The sequence below is a fragment of the Mustela nigripes genome, chromosome 9 (genome assembly GCF_022355385.1).
Source record: "Mustela nigripes isolate SB6536 chromosome 9, MUSNIG.SB6536, whole genome shotgun sequence".
NCBI lineage: Eukaryota > Metazoa > Chordata > Mammalia > Carnivora > Mustelidae > Mustela > Mustela nigripes.
Genome location: NC_081565.1, coordinates 39,063,818 through 39,081,442, shown reverse-complemented (window position 1 = coordinate 39,081,442; position 17,625 = coordinate 39,063,818).

Genomic DNA, 17,625 nt, shown 5'->3' with positions numbered 1-17,625 from the left:
CCATCTGCAGAAGGAAGTAATACTTAGTATTTCTTTCATGGGATTGAATACTGAAGAACACTAAGTGAGATGGGACATGGCAGTACTTCAAACAGTGCTTGGATAATTTGAATTCAATAACTATCACTTCTTGTGTGAGCACAGTGATGAGGAAGAGTATCCAGCCTGCACATGCTAGCAACGCCCTACACCTTTGTCACGACTTTCATTTTACTATCGCCTGCCAACAAATATATGGATGACCCCTGCCAACAAATATGTGATGACCTAGCTTCTCAAAGTCTCAATACTGGCACCATTTAATACCTCACATTTTCACATATATTCATTATTTACTCCTTGCTGATCAGAAGTTCTGCCCTTGGCGATCATCATCTTGGCTGAAACCTTTCCTGAAGTATTTGTCAAATGTTACCCCCGAGACTCCAATCATTTCATATAGCCAGAACCTTCAAGTGTATGTTAGCCCTTTACTCTGACTGTCTACATTTCTTTTTTATGTTTCCTCCAGAGAATTTAATGCTTATGTACACATTGCTTCTTGTTAGTCACTGAATATGTTCACTATTTTGTAACCTCATTATATCTTTGAGAGGAATTAATATTATTTTCTCATCATTGCCTATCATGGAATAGACACATTACTCAATAGATACTAATAAACTGCTAGAAACGAATTCCAGCCCATGAAAGATGATGGAGAGATTGCACTATCTATGACAGATGATGATTGGTACAAAAGTAAGATAACATTTTCCTTTTTTATTATGGTTTGTTGCTATCTCATAATTTCCAAAGACTGTTATAAGACATTAAAATGTTTTAATTTTAAAAATAAACATTATTTATCAACTGTACTTCAATTAAGAAAAAACACATGATCTGAAGGATTGCGGTTTCCATGGGGAAGCAAAGACACAAGGAGCATAAAGTAGAAATGAAGGATTTAATTATAGCTGACTTTCTTAAATTTAAATGATAACTCTCAAAGTTGATTTCTGTTGTGCATCCCTCATTCTGGATGATGTACCAAAACATTATTTGTAATTTTAAAAAGGTTTCAGGCACACAAAGGCATTCCATTGAGGCAATGAAGAAATTAAAATAACTCAAAGAAAGATCCAAGAGAACATGTTAGGTTAAAAAGATCAGCACACTAATATCTTTTTTTTTCACATTAATGGTTTGATATTAGTAACTTAAATACAAGAAAAATAATTATTCACGCCACAAAACAATTTACATTCTTTACTTATGTTCTGCATTAATAGTGTCATGTTTCATCATTATTGCCCTTGACCATGGGTGTGAAATTAGATGAATCTTATTGTGTTTACAAGTGATAAAGAGAGTTATGCCTGCAAATATTATTTTATTAGGAAAAGAATAAAGAAAGAAAGAAAATGAAGTATCTTGTGAAGGTCACTCTTTACACAGATGAATTCATTTGCAAGAACACATATAACAAATCTGTTCCTTTATGTATTAACAAAGTAATTTCATGGTTGAATAAGTTTATGTAATTAGCTATCATGTTTTGGCATAATAGTGCCTTTATCCATAGTTGGTGAGTGATATTTAAACTTAGAATTTGGATAGGTAGCTCTAAGTAATACAGTAGCAAGTGTTTCTTAATAATGGTAAAATATGTGTATAGCACATTGTGGCTTACAAGGCACTTTCAAATGCATTATCTAATGTAATCTTAATGATAATCAAGATAGCTAGTGACTTAGAGTGGGTGTTTTCTTTCTAGTGAACAGGTGTAGAAAATGAACCACAGGAATATCAAGAATATCTTTCTCCAAGTCACTTGCTAGAGAATTAAAACTAAAATATACTTCTCTTTGTTCCTAACTGTACTTTACCAAGTACTTTTCATCTTTAAAAATAAATATTTGATCTGGCAATAGAGCTCTGCCTTCTTTAGTCTCATAACTGGACTGAACCTCTGTCCCCTACCTTTCTAGATCTTTATTCTATCTTATAAACAGTCCAGTGTTTTAAGTCTTATTCAACATAAATGGCCTGTGTTGACTCCATTCAATAATAGTACCTAGTTAAGCTAAAGTTTGATATTTTTAATAGTCTACAGTATATTGGAATTTAAATCTTACACAAAAAGAAAATTTTAATTTTCTGCTTTGACCTTAAATATCTACTTGACTGTGAAAGTATCTTTTGATGTATTTATTTGCAATATATTATTTATTTCTGTATATTACATTTAGAAAATCTCTTCCTTTATATCATAAGAATACGTTTTACAATAAGAAATTTTTCTTTTCTTTTTTTTTTAATTTTTTATTTTTTATAAACATGTATTTTTATCCCCAGGGGTACAGGTCTGTGAATTGCCAGGTTTACACACTTCACAGTGATCCAAAGGGGCACGTGCACCCAACTGTTTATGGAAATTTTTCTAATTGTCACTACAATCTATACTAGTTGATAAAATTTTATCTTGAACTCAAAGTATTAATTAATCAAGAATATATCACTTTTTTTTTTAAAGATTTACTTAATTATTTGACAGACAGAGATCACAAGTAGGGAGAGAGGCAGACAGAGAGAGAGGGAAGCAAGCTCTCCGCTGAGCAGAGAGCCCGATGTGGGGCTCGATCCCAGGAACCTGGGTTCATGACCTGAGCTGAAGGCAGAGGCTTAACCCACTGAGCCACCCAGGTACCCCAAGAATATATTACTTTTTAAATGACAAAATCATTTTCTTTTTTTGGCATCATCTCATTAGACATAAAGGTTAAATTTCTTCCATCATTACCATCAATATTAAAACTCAGATTATATTAAGAACGCTAGAATCTCTATTTGTTAACAAGAAGTGATAAGCAAACCAGACTAATACTTTGCAATGAACTATTAATAAATATAAGCAGCCAAAAACCTAAGATATAAAGCATGTGACAGAACAAATTGTCCAAAAATGAACTGCGTTTAGTTGGGGTTTTGACAAATTATCTTTGAAAATTTTTCCAACTAAAAAATTAGATTTGCCTTACATTTTTACATATAACCCATAAAATGAGCAATAAGTAAAAAATATTATTTGTATATATGTTAAAACACCTCCACACTATGCAATAGAAGTAGTTCTAATAGAAGTCATGATAAAAATAATGATAATTAAAATTCCTTTCTTGGGTCTTTCCACATCAAAAAATAGTTACTACAATTGAAGAGTCAACCACCCTGATGTGTTTCATACTAATTAACCTTTCCTTTTCAGAAGTTTTTCGTAACAACAGCATGGAGTGTATAAACTAAAAAAGCATTAACATATGTTTAAAATATCTTACATTATCAAAACATTTTAGTATTAACATAAAAGACGCATAGATCAATGGAACCAATTAAATATAAACTCAGGTATAGATGGACAATTAGTTTTTGACAAAGGGGACAACACTACACAATGGAGAATCACATACAATTGGATTGCCAACCCAACCACATAGAACTGGATTGCCACATGCCAAAGAATGAAACTTGACCTCCACCCTATACCATACAGAAAAATCAACTCAAAATGGATTGAAGACTTGAACATAAGGTTTGAAACTATAAAATTCCTAAGAGAAAATATAAGGGGTCAGCTCCTTAATGTCACTCTTAGCAAAGATGTTTTGAATTTGACACCAAAATAAAAATAAACAAGTGGGACTACATCAACCTAAAAAGCTTCTACTCACCAAAGGAAACAAGCAAAAGAATGAAAATAAAGCTTATAAAATAAAATGGGAGAAAATATTTGCAAACTACATACCTGATAAGTGGTTAACATCCAAAATACACATGGAATTAATACAACTTTTTTTTTTTAATTAAACATGGGCAAAGGACCTGAATAGACATTTCTCCAAAGAAAGCATGCAAATGGAGAATAGATACAGGATAAGATGCTCACCATCACTAATTGTCAGGAAAGTATCAATCAAAACCACAATGAGGTATCACCTCATACATGTTAGGATGGCCATTATGAAAGAGACAAAAGATTACAAATACTGGTGAGCATTGGTAGGAATGTCAACTGATATAGTCACTATAGCAAACAGTGTGGAGATTCTTTGAGAAATTAAAGAGAGAACTACCATACGATCTGGCATTCCCACTTCTGGGAATATAGCAAAAGTTAACTAAACCATTATTTAGAAGATATCATTATTTAAAAGAAACCATTATTTAAAAGATATACCTTTACTCCTTCACTGCAGCCAAATATGGAAACTACCTAAGTGTCCACCAGTGGAAGAATGGATCAAGAAAGAGTATAGTATGTATGCGGCAAAACAGCCTTTAAAAAAGGAAAATCTTGTCATTTGCAACAACATAGATGATATTAAATAAATTAATATAAATATTAATTAATATAAGGAGGGAATTATATTAAATGAAATAATCCTGACAGAAAAAGACAAATTCTTCAAGGATTCAAATACATGTGGAATCAAAAACTAACTAGTACAGCTCATAGAGCAGGAAAGTGATCACTGGAGCAGCTGAAAGGTGGGAGAAATACGCTGGTAAAAGAGAATAAACTTTCAGTATCACATGAGTAAGATCTGAGTAATTATGTAAAACATAATGACTATAGCTGATAATACTATATTGTATAGCTAAAATGTGCTAAGAGAATTGAACTTAAATGTTCTCTCTTTTTCACACATGGTAAATATGTGAGGTGTTGGATGTGCTTAAAAATAAAGAAAAATTTTTAAACCGTCCCCAGTAAACTTTTGATTGTGCATTCCTTAGATGGGAATTCAATGCTTAAACTTAACTTTTTCTCTTTGTGTATCTCCGGGAAGTCATAAATTGTCATCTCACACTATAATTATTGTAATCGCTATTGTTACCAGAGCTACTAATTATTTCAGGTATATTATGCTCCAATGCCTTAACCTTCACAGTTAGTTAGTCCATCTCATGACACAACTGATAATTTGAAAAAAAATGCATTTCACTGCACTTGCAAATTATAATGGCTCTCTTTCTACTCAACAAGGAAGCTACAAATATACTCTTCAAAAAATTAACTAACCCACTTTGAAGGTCTGCCTTCTGGAGCTAGTCCCAGTGCCAATGTCTGTATCACTAAGGATATAGCAGGAAGTAGACGGTATACTAAAATGTGTAATTGATGAGAGTTAAGTTAGAGGAAGAGATGATTTACAGAGGTGTTTCCTAAGCATAGGGATGGAAAGATGCTCAAGACTAAAAGCCAAATTTATTCACCAGCCTGACCTGACAGGGCAAGAGCAAAGGGCAGCATTGTCAGAGCATGAAAAGACCATGAAGCCTAGAAGAGAAGCCATTGAATGACAGGTGTAACCGTGGAATGTTGGCAATGCCAGTGGAGGAAATAGCCCCCTTCATTTCTTGCTCCATGGTCACTTCTATTTTCTAATAAATTCCATTCTTAGCAAAATCCAACCAGATATTTAAATCCCAATATGCATAGAATTGTAGTCCATAAAAGTCAAACTTAGAGTAAGCCTAAACAGGACAGAAAACGTCAGAGAATGAATCTGGAGATGGAGACTGAATAGAGAATAACCAACATGAAAAGAATGATGTTCTACCTCATTAATATTAAAGATATTTAAATTAAAGATATTTATATTAAAGATGTTAATATTAAAGATATTTAAATTAAATTAAAGAATTCAATGATACAATACAAAGAGGTTAATACTACCAACCAGAAGGTTGAAGATGAAAATATCTATTGATACCAAGTGTTGGTGAAGTTGTAAAGCAAAGAGAACTGCTGGCAAGAGAGGAAATTGTTATAAACTCCTCAGAAAAGGGTTTTCGATTGTTTATTAGCATTGAAAATATCAACACTCCGTGTTGTATTAGTCTATCTTCTTGATATATATCTGACACAATGCATTTACAAGGTTACCAGAAGACATCTATGGAAATGTTCATAGCAGCTCTGTTTTTAATAGCTAAAAATAAGAGCAATTCATATGTATAACATGAGAAGGATAAATAACATACATCAGTAAAGCCAAAAAAATTGGAGTGGATAACTAAATTGTGAATTATCCAATTAACAGTGCAGTGAAAGCCAATGAAAATGAAGGAAATGTACCTACATACTATGTGGATAAATCTTACAAATGTAATAAATGAATGAAATGCACATGAAAGATCATGATGGCAGATTTGTTATGTAAAATTTTTATAAATATAAACTTGATTTGCACTGTTTAAAGATGTATTCTTATACGGTAAATCTAGTAATAGTAATAGAAAACAAGGAAATGATTATCCTGGTAATCAAGATAGTACATTTTGGAGAAGGTGGGATTTACAATAATCTGAATGTTACAAGTAGGACCTTTTAGATATCTGCCAATGTTCTAATGAAGATTTTATCATCCATGTGATCTATACTTTAGTGACCACTTTTGCTTTCAATGCTTTACTTGCTCAGCAATCAATGGTCTACCTCGAACATTCTTAGTTTCAGGTGTGATGTTTGGAAAAACGGATTTGGGAGGTAGAAGATCTGATTTCTATCACATTACTTAGCCAACATTAGTTGGTAACTGGCAGTTTACTCGGAGACAAATGGAGCTTTCACTTCTTTGTGAAGTGGGGATAAAGACAACTAACTTCCAGAGAAGCTGGGATAACTAGGTGGGAAACTACTTGGGAAGTAGCAGATGAAATACATTGTGAACAATCCTTAACTTCAAAATGGTGGTCAACAGGTGGAAACAAAATTCAAGAATACATTCCTTATGCTATCCTCTAAATCTGGTAAGGGAGTCTTCCTGTTTGTCCTTCTGTGGTAACTGACATCTTTCTCAAGAATGTTACCCGTGACAATAGGACCCTCCCTGGTCCTCATTCACAGCCTGAACCAACAGCACCTGCTCCAGTACTCTCAGCCCATGCTTAGCTCTCTGCTTGATCTGTTCTCTAACACTGCCTTAGGTTTATTTTGCTTTGAGTTTCTCTATTAAAAATCTTAAGGTCAGATAGCATGTCTCATCTATTTCTACATCTCCTGGAGAGTGTTTTCTCACTTAAATAATTGGTGCCCAAAGAGTGAGCCTTCCTGGAAGAATACACAATGATTGCTACCCCCCCCCCCCCCCCCGCCCAGCCCCAAAGCCTAATGTTTTGAAAGAGGGAAGTGAAATAACAACACAGATTAAAAAAAAAAAAATGCTTGATTAAAAATGTACATGTTGTCTGTGGTCAGACCAGAAAGATGTAATCCTCACACAGATGGGATTTTTATCTTCTTCCATGCCTGCTGTTCACCCAGATTATACTTTATTTTCAGAAGTTTAATACTCCCAGGATCAAGGGACTTGGAAAATCAGATCAGTGTTGGGGGGAAGAAAAATCAAAACAAAAGGAAAGAACGTCTCGTACCTCATGTGGAGATAGATGTAAAATCTATCTTCTCTGAAGACAAGGAAGAATGTCTTAACCAACTCCAAAGTACAGAATTAGAAACATAAAACTCACACTTTTGATCTTACATCTCCATTTCTCTATTGTCAGGTAAGGGTTTGGGGCTGCTTGAGAATACTCACGGACTTATAGACAAAAACAGTTTTAAAAAGACCCACGACAGCAGAGGTTAAGGACAGACTTCACACTTAAAAAGAGAGAAACCAGAGGTGCCTGGGTGGCTCAGTGGGTTAAAGCCTCTGCCTTCGGTGCATGATCCCAGGGTCCTGGGATCAAGCCCTGCATTGGGCTCTCTGCTCAGCAGGGAACCTGCTTCCTCCCCTTTTTCTCTGCCTCCCTCTCTGCCTACTTGTGATCTCTGTCTGTCAAATAAATAAATAAAATCTTTAAATAAAAGAGAGAGAGAGAGAGAGAAACCAGAAGTCAATGCATTCAACTATACATTCTATCTGTGTAATTCTTTTCTTGTTATGCAGATATTTAAATTTATTTCTTCTCTCATCTAGTGCTGGATCTCTTCTACTCTTAGTAATTGTAAAATAAATAAATAGATAAATAAAACCTGTCTACATTTACTACTTTGTATATCAAATGTGAACGTGCAATTTAATGAAGCTTTAAGATTGTCTGGGTGTTATCTTATGTTTTAATTTTATTTAATAGCTGTGATTTGTCAGACAATAAGACTATGCAAGGCCAGTGAAGAGCTACAGTAAAGTATGGTTTGGACAGATATAATACATCGATAGATGTATCGGTAGATAGATAATAAAAAAGATTTTTTACCATGTTAATAAATGTTTTCCTTGGTATAAATTGATGTGTTATTTTTAAAAATCTATTCGCACAGTTAGTTCTCTTCAAAAAAACCTCAGAGAGTATTTTAAGTACATTATTTCTCACCAAGTGTAATGATATCTCTAACTATGTAGTCAATTTATAATGTAAAAGATATGAGACATAGTAGAAAATGTTTCCTGTCATGACATTAAGGTACAATGAGACTATTCTAGCTAAATTCACCATAATTAAATTAACTGATAGCAATTAATTATTTTTCTTTAATAAGAACCATGGGCCTTTTCATTTATGGGAAAACTTACACTCCCATGAAGTTATGTTTATTCCTTGTATGAGAAAACAATTAATGATGAAGGCACTGACTGGTATATAATAATAAAAGGGTAAGTAGTTATTGAGTGATACTTCAGTTAGAACATGAAGAAACTGACATGATATCTAGGATTCCTTACAAAGGATTTGTCAAGATCAATGTTTTCTTTGACCCAACAGAATTTTCTACCCTCATTAATGATGTTTATTAATTACTATCTATTATAATAAGATAATGAATAATTGCTGGTATGTTTATATTTTATCAATTTCACCTTACAGAGGAAAAACAAAATTAAGTTAAATAAAGCAGCAGATAGAAAAGCAGCTAAATTCATACATTTCAGTATTTTTTTTCCAGTTTAGAATATGCATTTTAAAAGATTCTACAGAGGAAAAATGATGACTCATCATTAATATTCCTTAAAGCAAAGCCTGGGACTGATAGTAGAACCATGCTATTCTTTATCTTGTTTATATCACAATTTTACTTCCCATACTAATTTTGCTATCTTTCCCAATCAAAGATCTTTTTGCTTTTTTTTTGTATCTGATAATCTGCCTTCTTTACTTTTTTTCTAGAAATAAAAATTTGCATCTTCAGAAGAGCAATAGGCTAATGGCTTTCCAAAACACAGGACTAACGCAGATTCTGCTTCATTTGTGGAACACTGATCAAAAGTCAGTTTTATTTTGGTAGCTGCTTTCCTCTGTACACAAGGATTTTAATTACGAGATTTTAGTAACTGGTAAAAATTTTAGTGATAAAATTTAATAGCCACAACCTAAAGTAAGTTATTCTTCATTGCCATATTTGTAGAATAAAAAAATGCTTGCGATACTGTCTAGTATATCACAATAGATGTGCCTAATGGAGTTACACTATAATGGTCATCATTATGTAACACAGATTCTCTTCATACATATATGCACAGATATAAGCATGAACATTCATAGATGTCATACCAAATGCAACTCATTAAGACCTCAAAATATTGTGTCTTCTTTAAAGATACATTATGAATACAGTTAAGAATTTTATATACCTTTTTTATGTCTCCATATGGAGAAAGCAGAATCTCAAAATTCCCCTGGGTGAGAAAGCAGAATAAAGCAGTCCTGATTATGTAGTCTTATTTTAACTGGAAGTTTTGTTGACCCCTCAAATCTACCCATCAATTCCACTTTCCTTACTTTTATATGGAAAAAAATTTAAAATATACAAAGATATGGGTACATAATTATTCATTGCAGAATTGTTTATAATGTTAAAAATGTAAGAAACAACCTATCCGTTCCACAGTAGCTTGTTAAATGAGTTAAGATGCATCCATCCATTTACTGTTGTAATCATCAAAAATGCTTCAGAAGGAAAGGTCATGTTATTGACTTAAAATAACCAGATATACAACTATATACTTGCATTTGATATATCTCTCTCTTCTTTCACATACATGCACATACACACACACAAATGCATATAAATGTTTTGAGTCATGTATAAAAAGCATATTTGGAAGAGTCTTCAATATGATGAAAAGAGTAATTATATTTAAAAATGAAATTTCAAGTGATTTTCCACATTTTTCTGTTTAATTTGAATATTTACTAAATGAGTCCACTTCATTTTGATGATCACAGTAAAAATGTTCAATTATTTAGAGGTAGAATAGAAGATTCTGCAAAAGAGCAACTAAATAGCATCTGACCAGGGGAAAAAATGTAAAAAATGATAAACAAATTGATATCTTAAAACATAGTCACCAAACTAAAGGAATCCTTACAGTTCAGAGTGAACTACATTTTAAAGTAGAAATGTACCCAAAGATCCCCATATATAGAAAATATCAGGGGCGCCTGAGTGACTCAGTGGGTTAAGCCGCTACCTTTGGCTCAGGTCATGATCTCAGGGTCCTGGGATTGAGTCCCGCATCGGGCTCTCTGCTCAGCGGGGAGCCTGCTTCCCTCTCTCTCTCTCTCCGCCTGCCTCTCCATCTACTTGTGATTTCTCTCTGTCAAATGAATAAATAAAATCTTTAAAAAAAAAAAGAAAATATCAATAATTAAAATTTTGCAAGGAAAAGATCTTAGGTCAGGAAACCAGAATGCTATTTCAATTTACAGGTAAGTAAGTACTTAGGAAAGATACACACAGCATAAATGCAATTTCCAATGTATATGGTTTACTTCAGAATTCCAAAAGATACTAGAAATAGCAATGGAATGGAAACCAAGAGATATTCTGTGAGAAGAAAAGGAGGCAGATTTTAATACAGTAGAAACTAACCAATGCAGATTCTTTATTGGACTTTGATGGGTGAGAAATTTGGAGATAAGATGGGAGCATTCTGTCAGAGGTCATAAAATTGTCAAAGTCAATTCAGCATAGATAAACACAGAGTTTGGTTACATAATGCGACAAGTTTAGCTAGAGTTGAAAATATGTGTTGGGCAATAGTGGAAATAAAGCTGGAAATTTAAAATAGGTTAATTTGAAAACTTGGAAAATATAGCTCAAGCTTAAGTTGGTAAATAATATCATAGTATCACTGTGTGTGAATGCTAAATGGGATATCAGACATTCACCCCAATTTTCTGTGATTTTTAATGAAAAAACTGGTACCCTTAATGGTTTCAATGGCTGGATCATAAGGAGGGTATCAAGATCTAAACTCAAATAATATTCTTACCTGTAACAGAAATAGTGGGCTCTTGTAATGATAAATTCTTTAGGGACAGTAATCTCTAAACTATACTGAAGAAATATTAGCAAGAGTAATGGAAGTAAATATCAACTGGAAAGATCCAAGAGGACCTCCAAAGGTAGGTGTAAATATAAATATTAAATATATCACCTGAAAATGAGAGTGAGGTGTGGTGTGAATCCTAAATAATTTTCAAATGAAGATGTGATGGAATTTTGTGAATATAATTATTTAAAAATGAAGAAAAAGCCATCAATTCTAGATTTCTGAGCTAGATGACTCTGATACAACTAGGCATTACTCAAAGCTAAATTGCTGAGAGCAATGACATATGTATGGGAAACTAATGCATGGACTTGCTATTATGAGGAAATAATCATCCAACTTAACTCTTTAGAGACATATATAAAAATAGTGTGATTTCACTCTGTTTCTGTAGTTTTCTTTTAAAAAAAGAAAAAGTTGTTTTCCAGGAAATCTTGAACCATGCACATAATCACAAAGACGATCTTGGGCTTCAAGGAACGCATTTCTAAATATGCAGTTTACTTGTTTATTTCTTGGAAATAGTCATGTTTCTAGGGAACAAAGATTAAATGAAATGACAATTATTATGTCATTGGGCCTTTCATCCTGAAGCGGAGAGCAAAGACCAAATTGGGATATTGAGAAGAGATCAATAAATGAATCAAACGATCTCAATCTCTCTCCCCCCCTCTTTCCCTTCTGCTTTCCTCCCCTCCTTTCCTGTCCCTCATTCCCTTCCGCCCTCCTGCTCCTTTCTCACACATACACACTGGTACCAGGAGTTTGGTAGAAAAAGTAAATATATTACCCTGTAAGTAAATATTGGATTGACACATTATAGCTCTCTAAGTTACAAACTACAACTTATGAAATTCAAATTGTCTGTGTACTCTGGTGTTTGCCCTTTATTTTCCTCTTCATCAACTCTTAATTCATCCTTGCTCCTCTAAATGCCTGAGACATAAAATTATCTATTTACTTTCATCTACCTTCCTCTCTGGGGAAATCAAGTGCTCTTATACTGGTTTCAGAAGGTCTTGCCCTTTTGTTCAGGCTAACCGACACCCGAAACAGCCTTTGACACTGCTTGACACCATCTCTTATCAGCATTTTTCATGACAAGTCTCTCCTTTTCTGGCGTTCTTGTATCCTTCACCATTTCTCTTACAACTTTTATAACTGATTTATTGCTCCTTTTTCAGACAAAGGTCTATTTAATTAGACCTTCTTGGTCCCAGAACAATGGCATATATATGAGGGCATGGAACTATGGGAGGTATAGGCATTCAAATTATGAGGTATAATTTGAAAGCTTTACAATAAAAATCAGATCAAAAGAAGAAAGCAAAAAGGCAATGAATAATCTATCAGTGAAATATCTTCAAAGAAATATTCAAATCATTGATAAATGTGTGGAACATTCAAATATATTCTGATGCAGAACATGTACCCACAATTGTTAAACTTTACATTTTAACACACTTTGAAATACCCTATCAGATATATATTTTTACTCTGAAGGAAATCATTAGTATTATCAACTCATCATGTACAAGTACAAAATGCAATGTATAGTGACTTCTCCAGGCCCAATAAAATGTCATCCATAAATAATTATGAAAATTGCATCATAATAAACAAAAGGATTAAAAAATAAGTAGAATAAGGTTCAATTCTCTAATTAGCAGAAAACCAGAATGAAGTAAGATTTTAATGTAACTCCTCCATTTGGAGGTAAAACATACATGTGATCAAACTATAATTTGATGCACAAAATATTAATTTTTCCTCCAGAAGTCACTAAAGTAATATCAATAAATTCTCAATTTTTAGCTAATTATTTATCAGTACATAATATATGTCAGTATTTATCTACATTGTTGATTAAAATAGAACAGGATAAGCCAAAGGAAAAAACCCTTCCATTTGACCCTAACTGATCATTTAATGCAACTGTTTCTGGATAACAGAGTCCCAGCAAAGCTCTTAAAAACTGCATATACTTGGGAGCCTGGGTGGCTCAGTGGGGTAAGCCTCTGCCTGAGGCTCAGGTCATGATCCCAGGATCCTGGGATTGAGTCCTGCATCAGGCTCTCTGCTCAGCAGGGAGCATGCTTCCTTCTCTCTCTCTCTCTGCCTGCATCTCTGCCTACTTGTGATGTCTGTTTGATAAATAAATTAAAATCTTTAAAAAAACCAACCTGCATATACTTATATCCTATATCTCATTTTACAGTCTCTCACCCAAAGATAAAATAAGTAACTAAGAGAGCATTTTGCTAAAATATAGAAACCGTATCTTTTTGTATATTAATCCTACTGGAAATCATATAACTATGGTATTACTTATACCTTGCAGTAAAAATTGTACAAGTCTGCTATGTCCTGTTACAAAGTGGCACTAATGACTCATTCTATTAAATGGGCTATGGGTAGAGAGGTCATGCATCTATTCCATATCAAAGCATTAAAGAGTCAGCATGATGCCAGCACAGTGCCTTCCCTTGGTGCAGCACTTAGCAGGGAGTTTATCCTGGATGGTGATGTTATTAGATCCCCAAGCTTCCGTTGGCCTGGATCCCTGAGTGATAGCACGGAGCAAGGAACTCCTTATGTCAATATGTTTTTGCAGTGTTAAGCCACTGAGACTTAGGGATTGCTTTTTATTACCACATATCCTAGCCTAAGAAATACGTACTTAACTATTACTACTTTCTACACACCATGTGCCAGGTACGCTTATGTATTAATCTGTGCTATCATTTCTCCAAAGTATGTGTCAATCTTACCTATAGCTGTCTTATCTAATTTTTTGCCTTTATTGTTTTCAATTATTTGAATTTGTAGGGTCAAAATAATATTTCTATTTTTACTTCCCTATCCTGACATAATGTAGAATAGAAATTTCAGTTATATGAATATCTTTACTTAAAAAGGTCTGAATCCAAAACAGCCATGAAGTTATGTGAAAGCAGAGTTGTCATTTTGTGGATTGTTGGGGTTAAACTAGGCCAAGTTCCACATAAGAGGTGCAGTAGAGCAGTTTCATTCTATGTGATTTCTTGGAAGGGTTTATAATATAAATGGTGTAAAAGAAAAAACAACATTTATATTTAGACCACTTGAATTTCTGTAATATGGACATGTTTTATTTTTAAAATATATATTCTTAATTTCCAGTATTTTGAGTAAAATGAACAACTTTACACCAAAATGGTCCCAGAGGCAAACATTGGCAGAAGAGATGTGAATAACCTCAAACCTGTGAAATAATCAACTCACCAGAAACAAAATAAATACAAATCAAAACAGCAATGAGATACATATTTGACTATCATATTGGCAAACACTGAAAGAGTTAGAGAAAACAGAGTTGGCATGGTGTGAGGAAACTCACTATTTAAAGATAGCTTTTTGGAATGAAGAGTAGCGCAGATTTTCCTTCAATTTATGTCAAAATACAGCAAATATTTTCCAGAAAGTTCTAAGTATAATAGAAATAAATGGAAGCAGCTATAAAGTCCAAAATAAGAGATTCAAAAAATAATAATAAGAGGAATTCATATGGAATACAAGGGAATTACTAATTAAAGGATTAGAAATATATTTAAAAACAGGAAAAGTTATTCATTTTTAATAACTATTTATTCATCCTCTACTTATCTTACAATTGTGTCACAGAGGATGTGGTGCTGAATAAACACATCCCTGTTCAAACTCAAAGCATAAATTCAATGATAGAATGATGCAAATGGAAATCTTTTTATTTTTTTTAAGATTATATTTGTTTATTTGACAGACGGGGATCACAAGTAGACGGAGAGGCAGACAGAGAGAGAGGAGGAAGCAGGCTCCCCGCTGAGCAGAGAGCCCGAAGAAGCCGGGGCTCAATCCCAGGACTCTAGGATCATGACCTGAGCGAAGGCAGAGGCTTTAACCCACTGCGCCCCTGCAAATGGAAATCTTGATGTTACAGGGAATCACAGGGAGACTTAGGCCACAGAGGTAAAACTTTGCTGACAAGGCACCATTTAACTTGTGATCTAAAAGACAAGAAAGAGCCTGACATAGTTGAAGGAAAGGTCATCTGGACAAACAACAGCAGCAGCTCAACAAAGGAAATGAAATTGGTGTTCAAAGAACAGAAAGAAAACAAGGGTTTGAGCCCCCCGGGTCATGGCAAGAGTCCTGGGGAACAAATTTATAGTTAAATAACCAAATCAAGGTACTTGAAGGCCATGGTAAGAGGAATGGACTTATTTTCAGGTGACTGAATTAAGAGGCAGAGGATTTTCACCAAGGGAAGTATTCTAGATGTGCAGGAATTTTAGAGCATTCTGGCAGCTGTACCGAAAATGAACTGTAGAGGGAGCTAGACGGAACAGTTCAGCCAGTATAGTGAATGCATTCTGGCAGCTGTACCAAAAATGAACTGTAGAGGGGGCTAGACAGAGGAGTTCAACCAGTACAGTGGATGCGACAGTACTAAGAAATCAAAATGGTTTGGGCCAAGACAGCCCAAAGAAGTGAAGTAACTCAATATACGTGGTTGCTCCAGTCTTAGATATAGGGTTTGGTGGAGGGGAGGATTCTGCTGGTTTTGGATAGAGCCCCTGAGGGTGTTCGTTGTTGCAATGGGGAAGACTTGGGGAAGAATACATGAGGGGTCTGTGGAAGAGAGAAATCATGAGTCCTGACTTGGTCATTCTGCATTTAAGTTGAAACTGCTAAGCAGGCTGTTAATAAATAAAGTTGGAGCTCAGTGGATTGGCCAAAGAATATGTTTGGAGCCCTCTTGCACAGAAATGGTTTTATCAGTCAAAATAATAAATGAGAACACTAAAGAAACAGTATAGAAAGAGAAATCTTTTGCAAATTTCCTAGCTAAGGATGTTTTAAAAATCTGAGCCCCTTAATATTCACCAGAACACAATTATGTTTTATTCTCTTTCCAGAAAAATATGAAATTTAAACTGTTATATAAGTTAAGGATAGTCCTCTAGTACCACATTTCATATAAAGACTGTTCACCAATATTTCTGTTTTTCTTTTTTTAGTTAGTAATTTAGAAGTGAAGACTTACTTCACTTTCTATTAGAGTAGAAGAAATCTAAGAATTCTTTTTAGGGTTTTGTTTTTTGTTTGTTTGTTTTCCCAAGCACTATGGCCACAAAGTTATTCTTTTTCCCTAAGACTAACCTGACTATACCAGGGATGACATGCCCTCTGTGAGCAGAAACCACCCTGTTCTTGATTTTATTTGAAAAACTAGATGGTAGCACTCTTTTGGATGCACAGAACATTTGAATTTTCTTTTTGTCTTTAGTATTATGATCAGTAGTCATTCTTCAAAAATTTCACGATTCTATTGACTACTTTCCTTATGAGAACCCAGACATGAAAAGCACTGATGTCTTTTTTTTTTTTTAAAGATAGAGAGAGAACACTCAAGTACAAGCACACAAGTGGGCAGGAAGGGGCAGAGAGAGAGGGTGAGAGAGAATCTTGAGCACTCTCCACACCCAGCGCAGAGCCTAGATGCAGGGCTTGATCTCATGACCCTGAGATCATGATCTGAGCTGATATCAACAGTCCTATGTTTAATCAGTTGAGCCACTCAGGTGCCCCAACACTGAGTCTTGAGAAGGGGGAAAAAAAAATCTTGCCATTATTACATGCAAACATGATTTAATGCCTAATACAGAGAAAAATAAGTGAACTTACAGAAAGAATAAGAGAAACAAAATAATGCATTGGAACTATACCTTTTAATTTAATAGAGTTTGAAAATGAAATCACATTTATTTTTATTGAACATATCAACATGGAGATAAGATAAAACTTTATTTTCAAAAAGACACAGTATCCTTTTAAGTAGATCTCTGAGCACATGAACTACTCACTCTCTTCTTCTTATGTTGCAAAGGATTTGAATTCCTCTGTTTAGTTCATTTAGGCAGCACATAAAACTATAAGCATTACCAGTTGCCACTGGAATAAACATCAACAGAAACAAGCTAGAAATAATATTTTGTCCAGACGGTAAATTCTAAAATCACTTTGCATATTCACTCAGCATATTCTATACTGGAATTTATAATTATGTATCTTCAAGTGTTAGAATCCCATTGTTGTAGACTATAAACATAATTTTTCATTATTTCGTAATGGACACAAAGACATACTCATCCTAAAGCCCAGTCTTTCTTCTTTAAGAAGATACTACTGAGGGGCACCTGGGTGGCTCAGTGGGTTAAGCCGCTGCCTTCTGCTCAGGTCATGATCTCAGGGTCCTGGAATCAAGTCCCACATCAGGCTC